Source organism: Vigna angularis, chromosome 6, assembly GCF_016808095.1.
Source record: "Vigna angularis cultivar LongXiaoDou No.4 chromosome 6, ASM1680809v1, whole genome shotgun sequence".
In the NCBI taxonomy this organism is placed as follows: domain Eukaryota; kingdom Viridiplantae; phylum Streptophyta; class Magnoliopsida; order Fabales; family Fabaceae; genus Vigna; species Vigna angularis.
The window spans coordinates 22,637,295-22,654,363 of NC_068975.1; the positions used below are offsets into that span (position 1 = coordinate 22,637,295).

Genomic DNA, 17,069 nt, shown 5'->3' on the forward strand with positions numbered 1-17,069 from the left:
ATATTTCAATATTAATTCTTAATTTTTTTCTATATTTCTTATTTCTAGTTTATCTAATATATTTTAATATAATTTTTATGTAATTTAATACTGATAAAAATATTATTTTTTAAATATTACAATAGATTTCAGTTGTCTTAGAACCACAACATATAATCAAATAGGTTTTAATTATTTTTTAGAATTGGAACTTATTTCTTTAATTTGTTTTATTGAAGTTTAAAGTTGAAGTTGTTTCAGTTATAAAATGAAAGTAAAAAGATTTTCTTTTTTATCTTACCAACATGTTTTGGTTTGATAATCGAAATACAATTTAAAAAATAACTTATGTCAAAACCCTCCATCTTAATAGTGTGAAAAAAATAAATTAATATTGTTAAAATAAGTTAATCTTACTTATACATACTGACTCACACAGATTGAGTTAAATTTTGGTAAATCATGGGTCAGTGAAATAAATCATTAATAATATTTTCTTTTTTCAATTTATTTTTTATATTTATTATAATAGCGAATTGTCTTTATTCACTTTTTTTTATAATGGTTTTTACCTATTTTTCCTTCATAATTGATATATTGTAACATTTCATTTAAGGTAACATTCCTTAATCTCACACTTGATAATTCATAGTTTATATATATATATATATATATATATATATATATATATATATATATATATATATATATATATATATATATATATATATGTGTATGTTTTAAACTCAGATTTCAACTATAAACTCATAAATATAATTCGAATTCTTTTAATTTATTCTTCTATCTCTTTATAACGAATTATACGATCATCACACATACACAAACACAAACAAGTAGGGTGAGCTAACATGCAACCAATCATTTATAAAACATGCATAATTACTTTGATACTCTCAACAAACCTCATATAATAATTATGTCAGACACCCTCATACCATCATACAACAATCGGATCATAGATACTCATCCATTACTTTGATACACTCAACAAACCTCATATAATAATTATGTCAGACAACCTCATACCATCATACAACAATCGCATCATAAATACTCATACCATCATACAACAATCGCATCATAAATACTCATACCATCATACAACAATCGCATCATAAATACTCATACCATCATACAACAATCGCATCATAGATACTCATCCACAATACCACAATTACTAATAGACACTCATCTCACAATACTTAATAGACACTCGTTCCACAATACTCAATAGACACTCATTCCACAATACCCAATAGACACTCATTCCACAATACCCAATAGACACTCATTCCGATGATATGTTGATGAGCGGTCACGGGAGGTTATGCACTTGTGATGACTTCTACTTCCTCTTACAAATACACTTCCAAAATACTCCATACCATCCACAAGGTTAATCCTCAACACTATGTCCAAAACCGGCACATAGACGAGGACCTCCTGCCCCTCTCACCACATAATTCATCCTTCTCTACTTGAGACTGGATGATTATTAGAGTATCAGGATAACCTCCAATTACAGGACCCTAAACATCAACATATACACAAATACCATATCATACTGAATCTCTTCACGAGACTCATACCATGCTCATATTCCTCAACTCACATTATACCCTTACAAAATCTCCCCATAATACTCATATCATGTTCAGATGCATAAATTCAAATCCAATAAAATCCAATCATCGTAGAAATCATACAAAATGAATATATCACAAAATAAATTAACAATACTAAAATATCACCATAAATGGTCACCGGAGAAGAATCAAATGTTTGATTAATCAAACTCACCATAAACGCCAATACATATATGACTAGTCACAACTTACTGGATTTGACCAGGGCTGCTCTATGATCAGGGATGTACCAACTCCGGTTTTTAAGATTCCTCTATCCTACCTCCACAATTATAATTCATAATTCCATATCTACCACAATAACATGAATTCATCAGAAATTTTCATTCCAAAATAATTTAACAGTACATAATCTGTTCAACAAGATTTAAGTTAAAAATTTGTCGAGTAGACTTCCAGGAAAGAGAGGTGCGTCACAATGGACAACTTAAGTACCAAGTCTTTCCTTAGCCAAAGTGTTCCTCAACTAGTTTTAACAAATTTCTTATTTACAGATTCAAAACAACAACATATAATATTAGCACATAAATTCACTATAGATAGATATACAGTAGGCACCTATGTTTTTCATTAATAGTATTCACACAGAATTTCAAGACATGAATAATAATAAAACAATACTAAATCATAATATAAAAGCTTAGAAAGGTTAGCTCCCCTACCTCTATTCCAGACTTAATCTCTTGCTCAGAATTTGTTTCCCCGAAAACCATCCCGAACCTCTACTCTTCTTGCAACCTCTATTCCAGACTTAATCTCTTGCTCAGAATTTGTTTCCCCGAAAACCCTCCCGAACCTCTACTCTTCTTGCAACTAAAAATTTCTTCCTAACTCTTTCTTCTCTATTTCTCACTTGATTCTTCCTCTCTTTGTGCAGAATAACCTCCCCCTCATGGCTATTTATAGTCCAAAAATTTTACTATTCAACAATTTTTTAATATTATTTATTATATTAATATTTTAATCACCACTTGACATATTGGATCCCTCAATAATGCCTTAAAATCTGAGTGTTTTATCCACTATCAATATTTTTAATTTTTTTTTATTTTTGTTTTAAACAAAAAACAAGGGAGTTTGAACCCATGTTCTTGAAATCACCATAATTTTCTACCAATTAAGCTACCAAAATTTCTTATTTAGCTTTCCACATTTTATTTTTTTACATAAACTTATTATATTTTCCATTCACAAAGAAATTTATTACTACTAGTAATAAAATTGTTACTATTAAGGTAAATATTTTTCATGGGTCTTACATCTCCAAACATTATTATAAATATAATAAAATAAAATTAAAATATTAATTATATAATTTGTCAAATAAATAAATAATGCAATCAAAATATTTCAACAATAATATTCTAAAATTTAAAAAAGAAAATAAATTGTCAACATAATTGGAAATAATAAACAATTAAAATAAAATACTTATGAAAAAAATGATAAAAAAACTCAAACCTTTTAAGTGAAAAAAATTCTATTTCACTCACATTAATATAATTAATTTTTTTATAATTCAATCCAACTCGAATCATGGTGAATTAAATTAAATAATAAATTAAAATCCATTTTATATCTTTATTATACTAAAATTTTAATTATTTTAAGAATGCATATATTTTAATAAAATGTTATTGAAAAAAACATATATAGTTTTTTAATTTTATAAATTAATTACTTTACAATTAGTCACTCTTAACTTTTAATTACTACTCATTTCCATTAAAATTAATCCAATAATACTTTTACAATTCATTGGATAATCTAACTAATTTAATTATTTTTCTATCGCATCAATCAAAATTGTTATAATTTTTTCATTTATACTCATTTTGAATTAACTTTCCCTAATTTTTCGGTATCTTTCTTTTCGTTCCCCTTTTTTTTTTCTTGATATAATTAGACGAATGAAAATTGAAACATTGAATTTTTTAGTATAATATCCAAAATGTTCTTAAATGTCTTCTTTAAGATGTAAATTACTTTCTAATAAAATAAACAAAATTGAAAAGAAATGAATGATCTAAAAATAATGTTTGTTACCGTGCAATAATAATTATCAAATCATAAAAGAAAGTTCAATAAATAAAATTATTTTAAATAACAAATATTAGATATAAAGATACATTTATAACTTTATTACAAAATTTTCATACTTTCCTCGTTTTATACTTTATTTTTTGTATAAGTGATTATAAATCAACAACTGAACTTCCTATTTTATTTTAATATTAATTTTAATTATTCAATTTGATTCTTTTATTTTATTTAATTAAGTTATTTTTTATTAAAACAATTCAATTAGATTTTTTTTTGCTAGATTGACGTTAATTTCATCTTTGTACATCTCACATGACAATCTTAATTTGTGTTTTTTTTGTTAAAGCTTTTTTTCACATATGAGGTTCTAGTTGTATCACGTGGGTATGTTGATGACACATGTCAGTATCAATATCGTGTATCAATGTCAATTCTACATCAGAGTGTCAAAATGAGTCAAGCTTGACAAATCAACCCGCTAGCTCATCAAGAAAAAGATGGATCGTGTTGAAATTTTCAACCTACCAACCCGTTTTGGCTCGGTCTGCCTAACTCGCCAAACTGACAAACAAGCCCATCCCTACTCACTAGCCCATTTATTTTTAATAAAAAATAATTTAAAATTTTTATTTTTTATATCATTTTTTTAAAGATGTAAATATGTAATATATAATTTATTAGATGGATGAAGATTGATAAATTGATTTTTTAGTATACTATCAAAAATGTTCTTCGAAGTATTTTTTTATGATATAAATAAACTTTGTTATAATTTTTTTCTAATGAAATAAAGAAAATATAATTTCTTGAAAAATGTAATGATTTAAAAATAATGTTTGTTAATTGGTAATAATAATTATAAAAACATATAATATTAGACATAAAGATACACTAATAATATCATTACAAATTTACTCACCTCGTTAGACTTTATTAATGTAAATTATTATAAATCAAACCAACCCAATACATCCATGCTCGAAATCGCACACACTAAATTGTAATGCCCCTAATTAATTGGAGTTACATTACTAGCATGTATATGAAGTGAAAATTGACTTAGAAAATGATCCTCACTTATGGCGGAATTTCCAACAACTTACAAAGCAATAATGCTACAAATAAGTATATATACATAAAAGTGATAAAACCAACATACCAAAAGATTATTAATGTGATTTAAGAGAAGAATTGAGACATAGCAGCACATGTTTAAGAAGCTTTCTCTATCAATGGTTGTGAAGAAAGAGATTACTAGAAAAGGTGAAGGAAAGGGACATGAATATGAATATAGTAATAAATGAAGATGTAAAACGTAGAAAGAGATTGGAGGACCACAAGATGGTATTATTAGGTGAGTGCATGATGAATCGTTGGTAGGTGTTTGATGGAAAAAGAAAACAAAGACGTGCATGTGCAGGAACTAAGATATACCTCTGGGGTTCGTTTCATCTATTAACAACCAAATGAAAATTCAATTTTCTTTCCCCAAAAAGCAAACCAAACTGTCCTTCTAACTCTCCAACAAATATATCTCTTTCTACCCTTTTCATCACATACAAGTGGCACAACCATGCATATATATATATTTGCATAAAGTAAAAGAGATTGAAAGGGATCACCATTGTCTACTTATAGAGGGAGAAAAGGAAAGCCTATATTCAACAAAATGCTTTTTTTTTCAATTTAATCATGTTTAAGACTTCATCATCACCTCACGTTTTTAATATATATAAAAAAGCCCTTAATAATAAAGCTTTTAGTGAAAGATCAAACATAGAATCAACGATGGTCATATTTAGATTTATAGTTCTAAAGAAATAATAAATGAATAAAATAGAGTAAAGAAACAACTATAGTTCGTGTCAAAATCGTGATTAAAACCCCTCAAAACAACTATGGTTGGTACCATAACCTTCGCTAAAATCTTACAAAACGACGAAGGTTGAAGTTATAATTGTTATCATGTTCGTTTTTATTTTTTTTATACATTTTTTTTGCTTATATTCCACACAACCACAATCACACAAATATAATAGCACAAACACGTGTAAATTTTACTATTCTAATGAGATAATTGACTTCACGAACCAAATATATATAAAACATATTTAGTAAATTTAACCAATGTTCCAAAACAAAAATAAAAGTTCTATAAATATTAGTCTATCATTTATCTTAAGGTTATATGTGTTTATAAAATAATTTTGTCCATTGTTATGACATATTTGAATGCTTTTGATTCAAATGTTATTTTTAGAAAGATAATAATGTATTGAAATATTTAAGTTATGCATTGAAATTGAGACTTTGAAAGAGATGACTTTTATTCAAATTATACTGAACTTAGATAAAAATATTAAGTACGATAATTAGAGAAGATTCTTATGACCTAGTTTTTTTGTGTGAAAAAACTAACATGCAAAATTAATTATCATCCATTTTGAAAACTTCATATATTTCATCCTCATACTTTATTAAAGCATGGATTACATTTACCTTGACTAACAACATTAAACTTTTATTGATGTGTCAAATAACACTGCATAGTAAAAGTCAATGTGGTTATTGTAGAAAAAAGTCAATGTAGTTATGGTGGAAAAAGTGATGTCTTGTATCTCAAGCCAAGAGGGAGTGAATTAGATTTTACTTAAAAAATAGTTCTTTTAAAAAGTTTTGCAAAATCTTTAAGTTTTCTTGAAATCAATATGACAAGTATATGAATCAACAATAAAAGAGAAGGAGAGAAAGATCAAAAAGAGAAGGAGAGAAAGATAAACACAAAGATTTATACTGGTTCGGTCAAGCCTAGATCTAGTCTTCCTTCAACAATCTTAGTTGAAGGGAACCACTATAATGATAGAGTTATACAAGCAATAATACAGAGATATTCCCTCTCAATGCATTCTCCTTCCCCAACGCAATATCACTTACAATACAAGATGTGAACACCTCACAATCTCACAAATCTAGAAAGCAATCCCAACTTTTTGTATACCTTGAGAGCAATCCCAACTCTCAATGTAGAACACATAAATTCTCCTCCTGGCTCACAGCAACAAGAATACAATCCTTTTGATTGTAATGCCAACATTAATCTTCAAAAGAATACACCAGATGTGTAGAATTGATCAGCAATGTATCAACACGACTATCTTGCAAGAATCTTTATGAATTCACCCAAATGTATGCTCTTGATTTTCCAAGAAGTCTTAGGACGCTCCTGCAATCAATACTTAACAAACAAGTCAGTTATGAAAGTGTAGGTTCATGTCAATTTATTGAATCAACACACAAAACGTTTATTGATAGGATTTTCACATCCTGACGCAATTTAATCGATTACACTTTTAATGTAATCTGTTAAGTTTTCTTTCTACTTTAACAATTTTACATTTGTTTCAGATTTAACAGATTAAACAGTACATGCAATCAATTAAATAAATCATACAAGTCAACAACAAACAAATATGACTGTCATAGGCAATTATGGATTTTAATGAAAATGATTTTCACAAGATAAACATTTTAATCGATTATGAAACTTATGTAATCGGTTAAGTTCCATAGTTAAGAAAATTTAAAAATAATTTTCTATTCTAAACACATCAATGCACTCACCAAACACATGTTGGCAAAGCAATGTGTTTTAATCAATTATACAACTAATGTAATCGGTTAAAACATAGCTATTTTGCCCCTGTTAAGCATGTACTGAAATCTGAAGAAATATAACATACAATTTAATCGATTATTTCTTCTAAATATATAAAGTGCAATATGTTCCAACTTATGATTCATTTCCATATAATGAATGCATATACCAATCATTTCAAGCACACACAATAAAGATCAAGCAATTGTTATGTCCTTTATTGTGCAAGAAACTATAAAACATTTTTTTTGTTCATCATCAAAAACATATATGTGAGATGGGTTTTGTTAGATATAGCTCCCCCTATCAACAATTATGTGTGTTAATACCTCGCAGTCAACTCCATCTTTACACTTCATCTTCATCCTTACACAGTAAAAGGTTGAATGTGGTTATGTGAGTTAATACCTCGCAATCAACTCCATCTTCACACTTCATACTTCATCTTCATCCTTACACAGTAAAAGTCAATGTGGTTATGTGTGTTAATACCTTGCAGTCAACTCCATCTTCATACTTCATACTTCATCTTTATCCTTGCACACATAAGCCAACCATCATCAACATCCAAACTAGTAACCTAAACCAACATTGAAACTAGTAACCTTCAATAAAAACAATCACACCAATAAATGTTAGCCATTGAACGACCATTGGAACTCTGGGTAGACCACTAGAAAGCACTCCTCATATCTCACAATCCTCTAGAGGTGAACGTGTTATCCACCTTGTGCAAACATACACCTTGTATTACTTGTGTATGTTTAATAAGCATGAGGATGAATTTTTCGAAAGGGATGAAAGTCACTTTCGCATGTTAGTTTAAAAAATAAAAACATATTTAATTCTTAATTATAAAATCATTGTATTCAATATTAAGAGACTAAAACTTACAATTATTAAGAAACAATAATTGAATTGCTTTTTTTTGTCCATAGTCATACAATTAATCACATAATCATAAATTAGATTACGAAAAAGCATTCTTAATCTCAATTAAAGTTCTCAATAATTTAATATATTTCAACCTAATTTATGACTTGACGACATATGAAAGATACATATAAAATTTCCCATTAATGATAAACACTTAACTCGAAATTTGACCTTACCAGCTGAAACAATATTTCTCAAACACTTAACTTGGTTCATACATATATTTCAATTAAAACTCTTGTGAATTAAAAAAAATTGACTTATGACTTAAGGGTTTTAGAAGAAACACATTGATAACATGTAAGAGAGACTAATGTGTAACTTAGTACTTGATCCTAGTCATAACATAGTTTACAAGCATTGTGGTGACTTTTGCATATGTGTCCATCCAATATCCAAATCAATATCAGTTTCTTAAGATTAGAATTCTCATGTAAGTATTTAGAAGATAGTGAAACTTAAATATCTTCTTTTGTTAATAACTTAAATACCTAACATACCTTAATTTTTAACTAGGAAAATTATTATTTATATAATTGTTACTCATAACAATTCAACACATTACATCAATTTTTTTTTTTAAAATTTCAAGCATTATGTAAAATTATTTTAGAATATACACATAGATCTATTAAATTAAATATATTTAGAATTATAAATATAAGTCATACAATTCACTCAACAAAATCAAAATTTGTTAAGTGAAATTTGATATGGGATCACATTTTTTTCTCTTTTATGAAATTCTAATTTCTTAAGCAATTTTTTGCAATTATGTTTTTTGCTTAATTAGTAGTTTGATTTCTATATTTAGGCCTTTAATTTGTTTTAGTCTTTATATTTTTTTTACTCAATTGAGTTTCTATATTTTTTTTAAAAAAAGGACCTAATTGAGTTCTTACTTTTGCAAAATGATAAAAAAAAGGACTTAACATAACTCCTTATGTTAAATTAGCATTAATAAAAGTGTCAAGTGTCAAAATCTAAGTCATATTCTACTTGGAATCTGTCACATGTCAAAATCAGAATAGTATCAAGGTAGAAAATGACTTAGATTTTGACACTTGACAAATCTAAATGTTGACACGTAATACTTTTGAATAGTGTTAACATCCAATTTATCAGAATAGATCATATCGATTACTTTTACAAAAAAAAATAGGAATTCAATTAAGACAAAAAGAAATATAAAATTAAAAATAAATAAAAAATTTGAATATAAAAACTGAATTACTGATTAAACATGTATTTTCTATTTTGTTAAGTAAAGTTAATTTGTTGAAAAACTTTTTCTTCCCAAATTATCTCAAATTTGGACTATTTTAAGATTGGTGAAGGAATTGTGCATAACTTTTGTATTTCAAAACTATATAAAACATTTAAAACAAACTCCAAATCTCAATTTCATATTCGTAACAAACTTTAAACACAGTAGTTCAACACATAAACTAACAATTTACACTCAATTCAAATCTTAACCAATTTCACTTTTTAATTAATTTAAAAAATTCCATTCAACATTGTACATGAAATTAAAACCAAAACCAACCCTTATTTGCAAGAGAGATTTAAAATTTAACATGGGAAAAAACTAACTTCTCTTACATCAATTCCCTGTAAAAAAATCTAATAAAATTTTCGTGTTTGAAAGACGAAGAAATAAAACTGTTAACATAGTGATTCAACTAGTAATTTCCTAAACCTAATCATCCAATACTTTAGATTCATAGATTGAACCTCAAAATGACTCTTAAATTCTTATTTCTCCCTACACATCATCAAACATGTTAATTTGGAAGGAGAATGACCAGGGAAGAACTCATTCAAGGTTTTTTCAATTCCAAATTAGAGTTATACTTTTGGTCTTTCTAAGATGAATTTACTAAAATCTCAATAATGGCAGAGAAATTGAAAAAAAGAGTGAGAGGTTGAGGGAGGAAAAAGAGAAAGGATTGTCTCAAGGTGGATTTTTATAGTCTTTAACATAAGAGGTTGAAGCTTATAAATTTCAAATAGACTCCCCCTAGCTTACTATTTCCACTCCCATTGATTTTTTTTTAATGCCCAAAGAAAACTAGCACTAACTAAAATAGTTTGTCCACTGTCCACACCTTTATTTCATACCTCATATCTTAAAGAAAGAAAATATTATTAAATTTACAACAATGATTCATGCATATTTTTTATGCTTAGGAGACTTAAAATTAAATGCTCTATCTGAAGATATAAATAAAAAAGATTATACTTCTCCTTAATTAATCACTTTTTTTTTCTTTTTCTTTCTTACATGGGAAAGAAAAAAATGAAAAGAAATAAATAAATTTTAAAAAAAATTATTAAAGTTTGTGAATGATATAATAAGGTTGATAGATTAAAAAAAACATTTTAATTATTGAAATTAGAATATTATTATTTTATTCTTGATTATAAAAATAAGTTAAAAAAATATAATAAGTATAAATCACGTTAAATTGTTATTTAAAATAAAAAAAATCAAAACGATAAAATTATATTAAAAGCTATAATTAAATTAAGTTCAAATAAAATGTGACTGAGTGATTAATTTTATAAAACAATTGTTATTTAAATGAGAAAATTAAAATTGATAAAATTATATTAAATATGAAGCTGTAAATACATAACTCAGACACACACAAAAAAGAATTATTCTTATAATTAAACATATAATAATTTGACTTCTTTTTCTAATCTCTTCACTTATAAAAAATGAGAAGAAAAAAAAACTCAATCCACTTAAATCTGTCTATACAAATCCCTGAAATTAGTTAATCCAAAAAAATTTACAACTTATTTTCTTTCCTATGTTACAGGAAATCAGCTTCACAAAATATCTCACATGGCAAGGGAAAAGAAAAACGAATTTACTGTTTGTAAAATGGTAAAGGTTTTTTAAGTGTGTGCATGTTATGTTACTTTCCTAATAAATAATAAAAAATAATAATAATAATAATAAAAGTTAAAAATATTTGAGAGGTGTCACATCAGCAACTTTTTCTCTGTGTACGTCTGTCATGTGGGTGTGCAGGTCGAAGTCCTATGTACTTATAAGTTGCAAAAAAACCTGTGATCCTCGCTGTTACCATACAAATTAACCACAGTAAGAGAATATTGGATAAGATCTTTATCACTCATGTCGATTTCTTTCGTACACATACAAACTAAAAACTTTCCATCTTTTAAATTACAAAATGCCACATTATTTCAATTTCAACTCTTCATAATTTTAACATTTTTCTTTTACATTAAGTTTAATGCATCAAGTGCTTCCTCTGTATTTAATTTACATAACTAAAAAGTTTATCTAAAACTCATCTACAGCTGGTTAAAGACGGTGTAGCTGATAGAAAGAAATGCATGATTGAAATATCGGAAAACAAAAACATCACTATTACACTTTCGTTTAAGAAAGTTATAGAATGTGAAAGGACATACGATAATGTTAGAAAACATGGCAATGACACATTATGTTTTGTGGTATAAACTGTTTGACTTAATTTGAATGATTGAGTTAATCCTTAAAGATTAAGAAAGTTTGTTGAAGAAAAGTTTACAGATAGATGCGTGGAGAATTGGAAATGATATTGGTGGGAGGGAACGAAGAGAATGATGATGATGATTAGATGAAAGGTGTCGAATAGGGTTTGGCCATGGAGAAATAAAATGAAAAAAAAAAAAATAAATAAAGAATAAAAAAAATGCCATGGATGAAGCATAAAGTGACATGGTCGAATAAGGTACACAAAATGAAAGGGTCCCCATTATGAAATTATTCAATGTCATTAAAAAGGTGGGGTTTGTTTCCATAACCATAACTATGCTACACACAAACACAACCCTTTCTTCTTACATTCTTATCCAATTATACACTCACTCTAAGCAAAATATCCAACTTTGCTTTGTTTTAATGAGTGAGTAAAAAAGAAAGAAAAAAAAATGGAACATTGTTCTTCTAATAATGTCTCATAAATTTTAAAAAATGAACAAGTGGGTAATTGATATTATTTGATAAATAAATACGTATTCATTGCATTATATGTTAAAGTTTTAATATATTTTACCTTTTTCATATTTATTATTAGATTTTTGTTATTGAAAAAAACTTTGTGTAGATATTCGTATATATATAACCTATATCAATGTTAAACTTTTTTTTCTATTACTTTCACTTATAGGGTAAAAGTGATTGATATTTTTAAAGTTAAAGATGCGGATGTTTATATGATACATGAATATGATTGCTCTACGAGTCTAATCATTCAAAAGCAAAGATATTTAATTTGGATTTATTTTTTATTTGTTTTTATTTTAAGTTTAAAACAGTCCAGTTATAATTATTTGAGTCTTAATTTCATTATTTTTAGTCTGAACCAACTGGATCGATGATTTATTAAATTATTTTTAAAACTTTAAGATTAGTATATTTTAAATTCAAATCGATCGTGCAAAACCTCAAACAGATCATTTTATTTTATTATGAGGAATTTCGCCACCTTTATTTTTCCAAGGTACCCTAAGTATTGTAATCTCATTTTTAGCCTCTCTAAATTATTGCATTTGAAAAAAAAAACTTTCTCAATTATTGATGTCTAGAGCTTTTTGTATGAGATTATGTATTTATATCACTTCTTTTCACCTACATCGAGAAGGACGAGATTCAGGATGAAATAAAGATTGCTATAAATAGACTAAAACAAAAGGCAAAACAATGATGAAACAAAAATGAAGTGAATCGAAGAAAGAGAAATAAAGAAATAGATAAATGAAAAAGTTGTTGAAATTAACATTACATTACCCAAATGGACCAATGCATGTACAAAAAGAATAGAAATAATGATATTATATATTTTGATTGGTTTTTTTTATCCCTAGTTAATCCGAGAGTAAGTAACATAATGTTTGTTTATGAATAGGTATGATACTTCAACAGTAGACACAGGGAATCGTCGTCCCCACACAGAAACCATGGTTCAGTTTATCTTTAATAGCCAACACATTGCAGCTTGGAAAGTCATTGCATGACCCCAAATAAATAATGTACGAGGTTCCATGTGTCTCTTCTCTATACGAGGTTTCTTGTTTAAGGTTTAGTAAGATCGTCTAAATTCCAACATTCATCGTCGTGTAATCACATGGCCATTAATTAACATCCCTCATACAAAATAACTAGATGTGTTTTTTTAATAAAGATTTTATCTTTAAATTTGTTTTTTTTTTTCAATCTTTGATTTGTGGGATTTCGATCAATGTAACCCTAAATAAGTTGGATTTTTTTTTTCGGAGAATCAAGATTATATAACTAATTAAATTGAGTTGAGTGAATCAAAATAAATCCAACATAATTTTTCAACCTTAAGTGTATAAGGTCTGAATATTTTCATCAAGTTTAATCAAAGGATAAAAGCTTACTTAGAACACTTGAAACTTCAAAATTACAACTGAAAAACAAGATAAACTCTTCATGCCATCTATGATAAAATTCTAGTGATGGGGAAATATTAAATCAAAGTTAAAAAGATGAATGAATTTTATGAAATTGAGATGGGGTAATTAAAAAGATGTTGCATGCATGTAGGGCAATGTAATAGATTGAGAAGAAATAATGCAGAGTGTTCCCTGAAAGCATATAGTGGGTTGGATTGTAATATTTGGTGGGCAAAAGACGTAGGCAGACAGAGACTAGATCCCAAAATGTATTGCTTTTTTGGGCAGAAGATGATGGTCCTTCCTTTAGCTATCCAATACTTTTTCAAGTTTTTCCTCGCAATTTCTCTGATTGTCGTCACATAGAAGCCATGAAAGAAGCAAAACACAAGAATACGTTGGTATCAGACATCAACCTTGAGCTCTTCAAGACTTGATGAGGAGGACCCATCACCATCCATCAATTACCTTTTCTATCTTCGCCTTATCATGCACAGTTAACATCTGCACAAAAATCGAACAACAACTAATATCAATTTCACTTTACTTTAACTCAAAAGGAAATCACAAACTTTCTCCATTCTCATTCTTCCAAGAGAATCTTTTATTATGCCTTCGTTTTTCTTCTTCAGCTTTTTTTTATCTATTAAATGAGTTTTACATTTCATCGTAATAACTTTTTTTTCTTCTTTAATTTTATATCGATTTTATTTTACAAATGCTAATTGGTATGCAGATTTTGGTGCAAAAGGTTATTTTTCTTAAACTTTCGATTATTCTTATGATGCTTATTTACTATCTCAAAAATTTACAATATATATTTACTATAATCTTCATATTCTAAGTTAATTTCATAAAATTAAACTAGATTTATAATTTACTTCTTAACAATATCTGTGATTATGATTTTTGTATTATTTTCTTTCTATTATAACTCTTTTTTGTGGACATAATTATTAATGTTATGATCACAATTATTATATTATTATTTATTTCTTATAATTATTATATATAAAAGAATTTTCAAAACCCATAAATAAAAAAGTATCAAAAAACAAAATTAGCCAAAAAAAATACATTTAATAAATAGAATAAGAATAACAGCAACAAAAATAAAAAAAAACATACTAATTAGAAGGTGTAAGACTCATGAAAAATATTTATAATAGTAAATTTTAGCATTTTATTAGTAATAATAATTTTAATGGATAGAAAAAATGTAAATTTTGGATATAAAATTATAGTAATTCTAGAAGGAGAGCTTCAAAATTTTGATAACTTATTTAGAATTTTTTTTAGAAAATTGAATAGTAAAAAGTGAATAGTAAATAGTAAAAAGTGAATAGTGAATAGTAAAAAAAAATTAAGAATTTCTTAGCATGGAAGAAATTAGGATTCCTTAGCATGGATGGAATTAGGTTCAGATCTAATCAAGTGGCTAATTAAAATATTATTTTTAAATAATATTAAAATAATAAATAATATTAAAATAATTAATGAATAGTAAATTTTTTTACCTATAAATAGCCATGGGAGGGAAGGGTATTCTACACCAAGAAAAGAGGAATCAAGTGAGAGCTTGAGAAATATAGAAGAAAAAGTTAGGGAAAAATTTTTAGTTGCAAGAAGAGTAGAGGTTCTGAAGAGTTTTCGGGGAAACAAATTCGGAGCAAGAGATTAAGTCTGGAATAGAGGTAGGAGAGCTAACTTTTCTAAGCTTTTATATTATGATTTAGTACTGTTTTATTACTATTCATGTCTTGAAATTATGTGTGAATATTGTTAATGCTTACTGTATGTTTATCTATATTGAAATTCGGTGTAAATATTATATGTTGTTGTTTTGAATCTGTAAATAAGAAATTTGTTAAAAACTAGTTGAGGAACGCTTTGGCTAAGGAAAGATTTGGTACTTAAGTTGTCCATTGTGACGCACCTCTCTTTCCTGGAAGTCTACTCGACAAGTTTTTAACTTAAATCCTATTGAACAGATTATGTACTGTTAATTTATTTTGTGATATATTCAGTTTGTATGATTTCTAAAATGATTGGATTTTATTACATTTGAATTATGCATCTGAACATGGTTGTGAACTATAATGATGTGATTTATACGGGAAGTATGTGAATGCATTAGATATGTTGGATTCACTGTGATAATATGATAGTATCTGGTTATTCATGTCTTGGGTTAAGTTTCAAAGTGACAGTATGGTTCATATACGTAATTCCATGATCCTCAAGGAGAGGATACATGGTGGTGATTTGGGGGTGTATAGAATGATTGCATGGTAGCTCAGTTTTGGGGGTCATCCTGAAACTCCAATGGTCTTTCTTCTCATGTAGAGAGGATTGAACCATGTGGTGAGGAGTAGCAGGAGGTCCTAGTCTTGGGTGCTTCCATATGATCTAAGGTGAGTGATAACGGATTAACCTCGTGACTGTGGTCGGGCGGTAGTGCCCAAGTTTCATAAGGCGGTAGTGCCGGGCGGTAGTGCCCAAGTTTCAAAAAGCCACCACGAGTGCAAGACCCGCCATAGCTCGGTAATCATTCTAGTCCGGACGAGTCGGGGTATAAAGTAACAAGTCTTGTGATGTCATTTTATCATGTGTATCAAAGTAATAGATGAGTATGTATGATGTGATTGTTGTATGATGGTATGAGTATGTCTGACATAATTATTATATGAGGTTTGCATGCATGTTTTATAAATGATTGGTTGCATGTTAGCTTACCCTACTTGTTTGTGTTTGGGTATGTGCGATGATCGTATAGTTCGTTATACGGGAGCAGATGGCAAGGAGGATACGTTGGAAACAGTACTTGATGGGGAAGACAATGCTGCAGCTTAGATTCGCTAGCTTTTATTAGTTAGCTTTGATGAACTTTTGTACGTTTAAAGCTTTAAATTCTATGTAATTTCTAGGGAGAAACCCTAATACTCTAAGTTTTCAATTCCATGCTATTCTAAGGATGATTGTAATCCTTAAATTACTCTTGACTGCTTTCCTATATTAATAAATGATGACGTCTTTATTATATATGCTTTCAATATATATTTTGGGACGTCACAGAAGGAAGGGTAAAAACATTGATATACATAAACAAGAAATGAAATATGTCAAAACCCTTAAAATAAAAATAGAAAAGAAGCAAGGAGAGGCATGATAAGGAATACAACAATAGTTGTTTTTGGCAATGTGTATCAGTTTTTACAACCAAAAAGCATATTAAGACGAAATAAAAAAGGAAGAATTTTTTGCATCAGTTATGAACCAAAGCAACGATTAAAAGAAACTAAAGCACTAAACCAATAATAAAAAATTAAAAAATATTTTTTCGCCTT

The 17,069-nt window shown here is 27.5% G+C and overlaps 1 long non-coding RNA gene across 1 annotated transcript; it reads left to right on the plus strand.

Annotated features, from left to right (window-relative positions):
* The first annotated feature begins 15,283 nt into the window (after positions 1-15,283).
* Positions 15,284-16,764, plus strand: LOC128197461 (uncharacterized). Its single transcript, XR_008250079.1, has 2 exons — positions 15,284-15,416; positions 16,499-16,764. It is a non-coding gene; the product is annotated as an uncharacterized LOC128197461 (long non-coding RNA).
* The last annotated feature ends 305 nt before the right edge of the window (positions 16,765-17,069 follow it).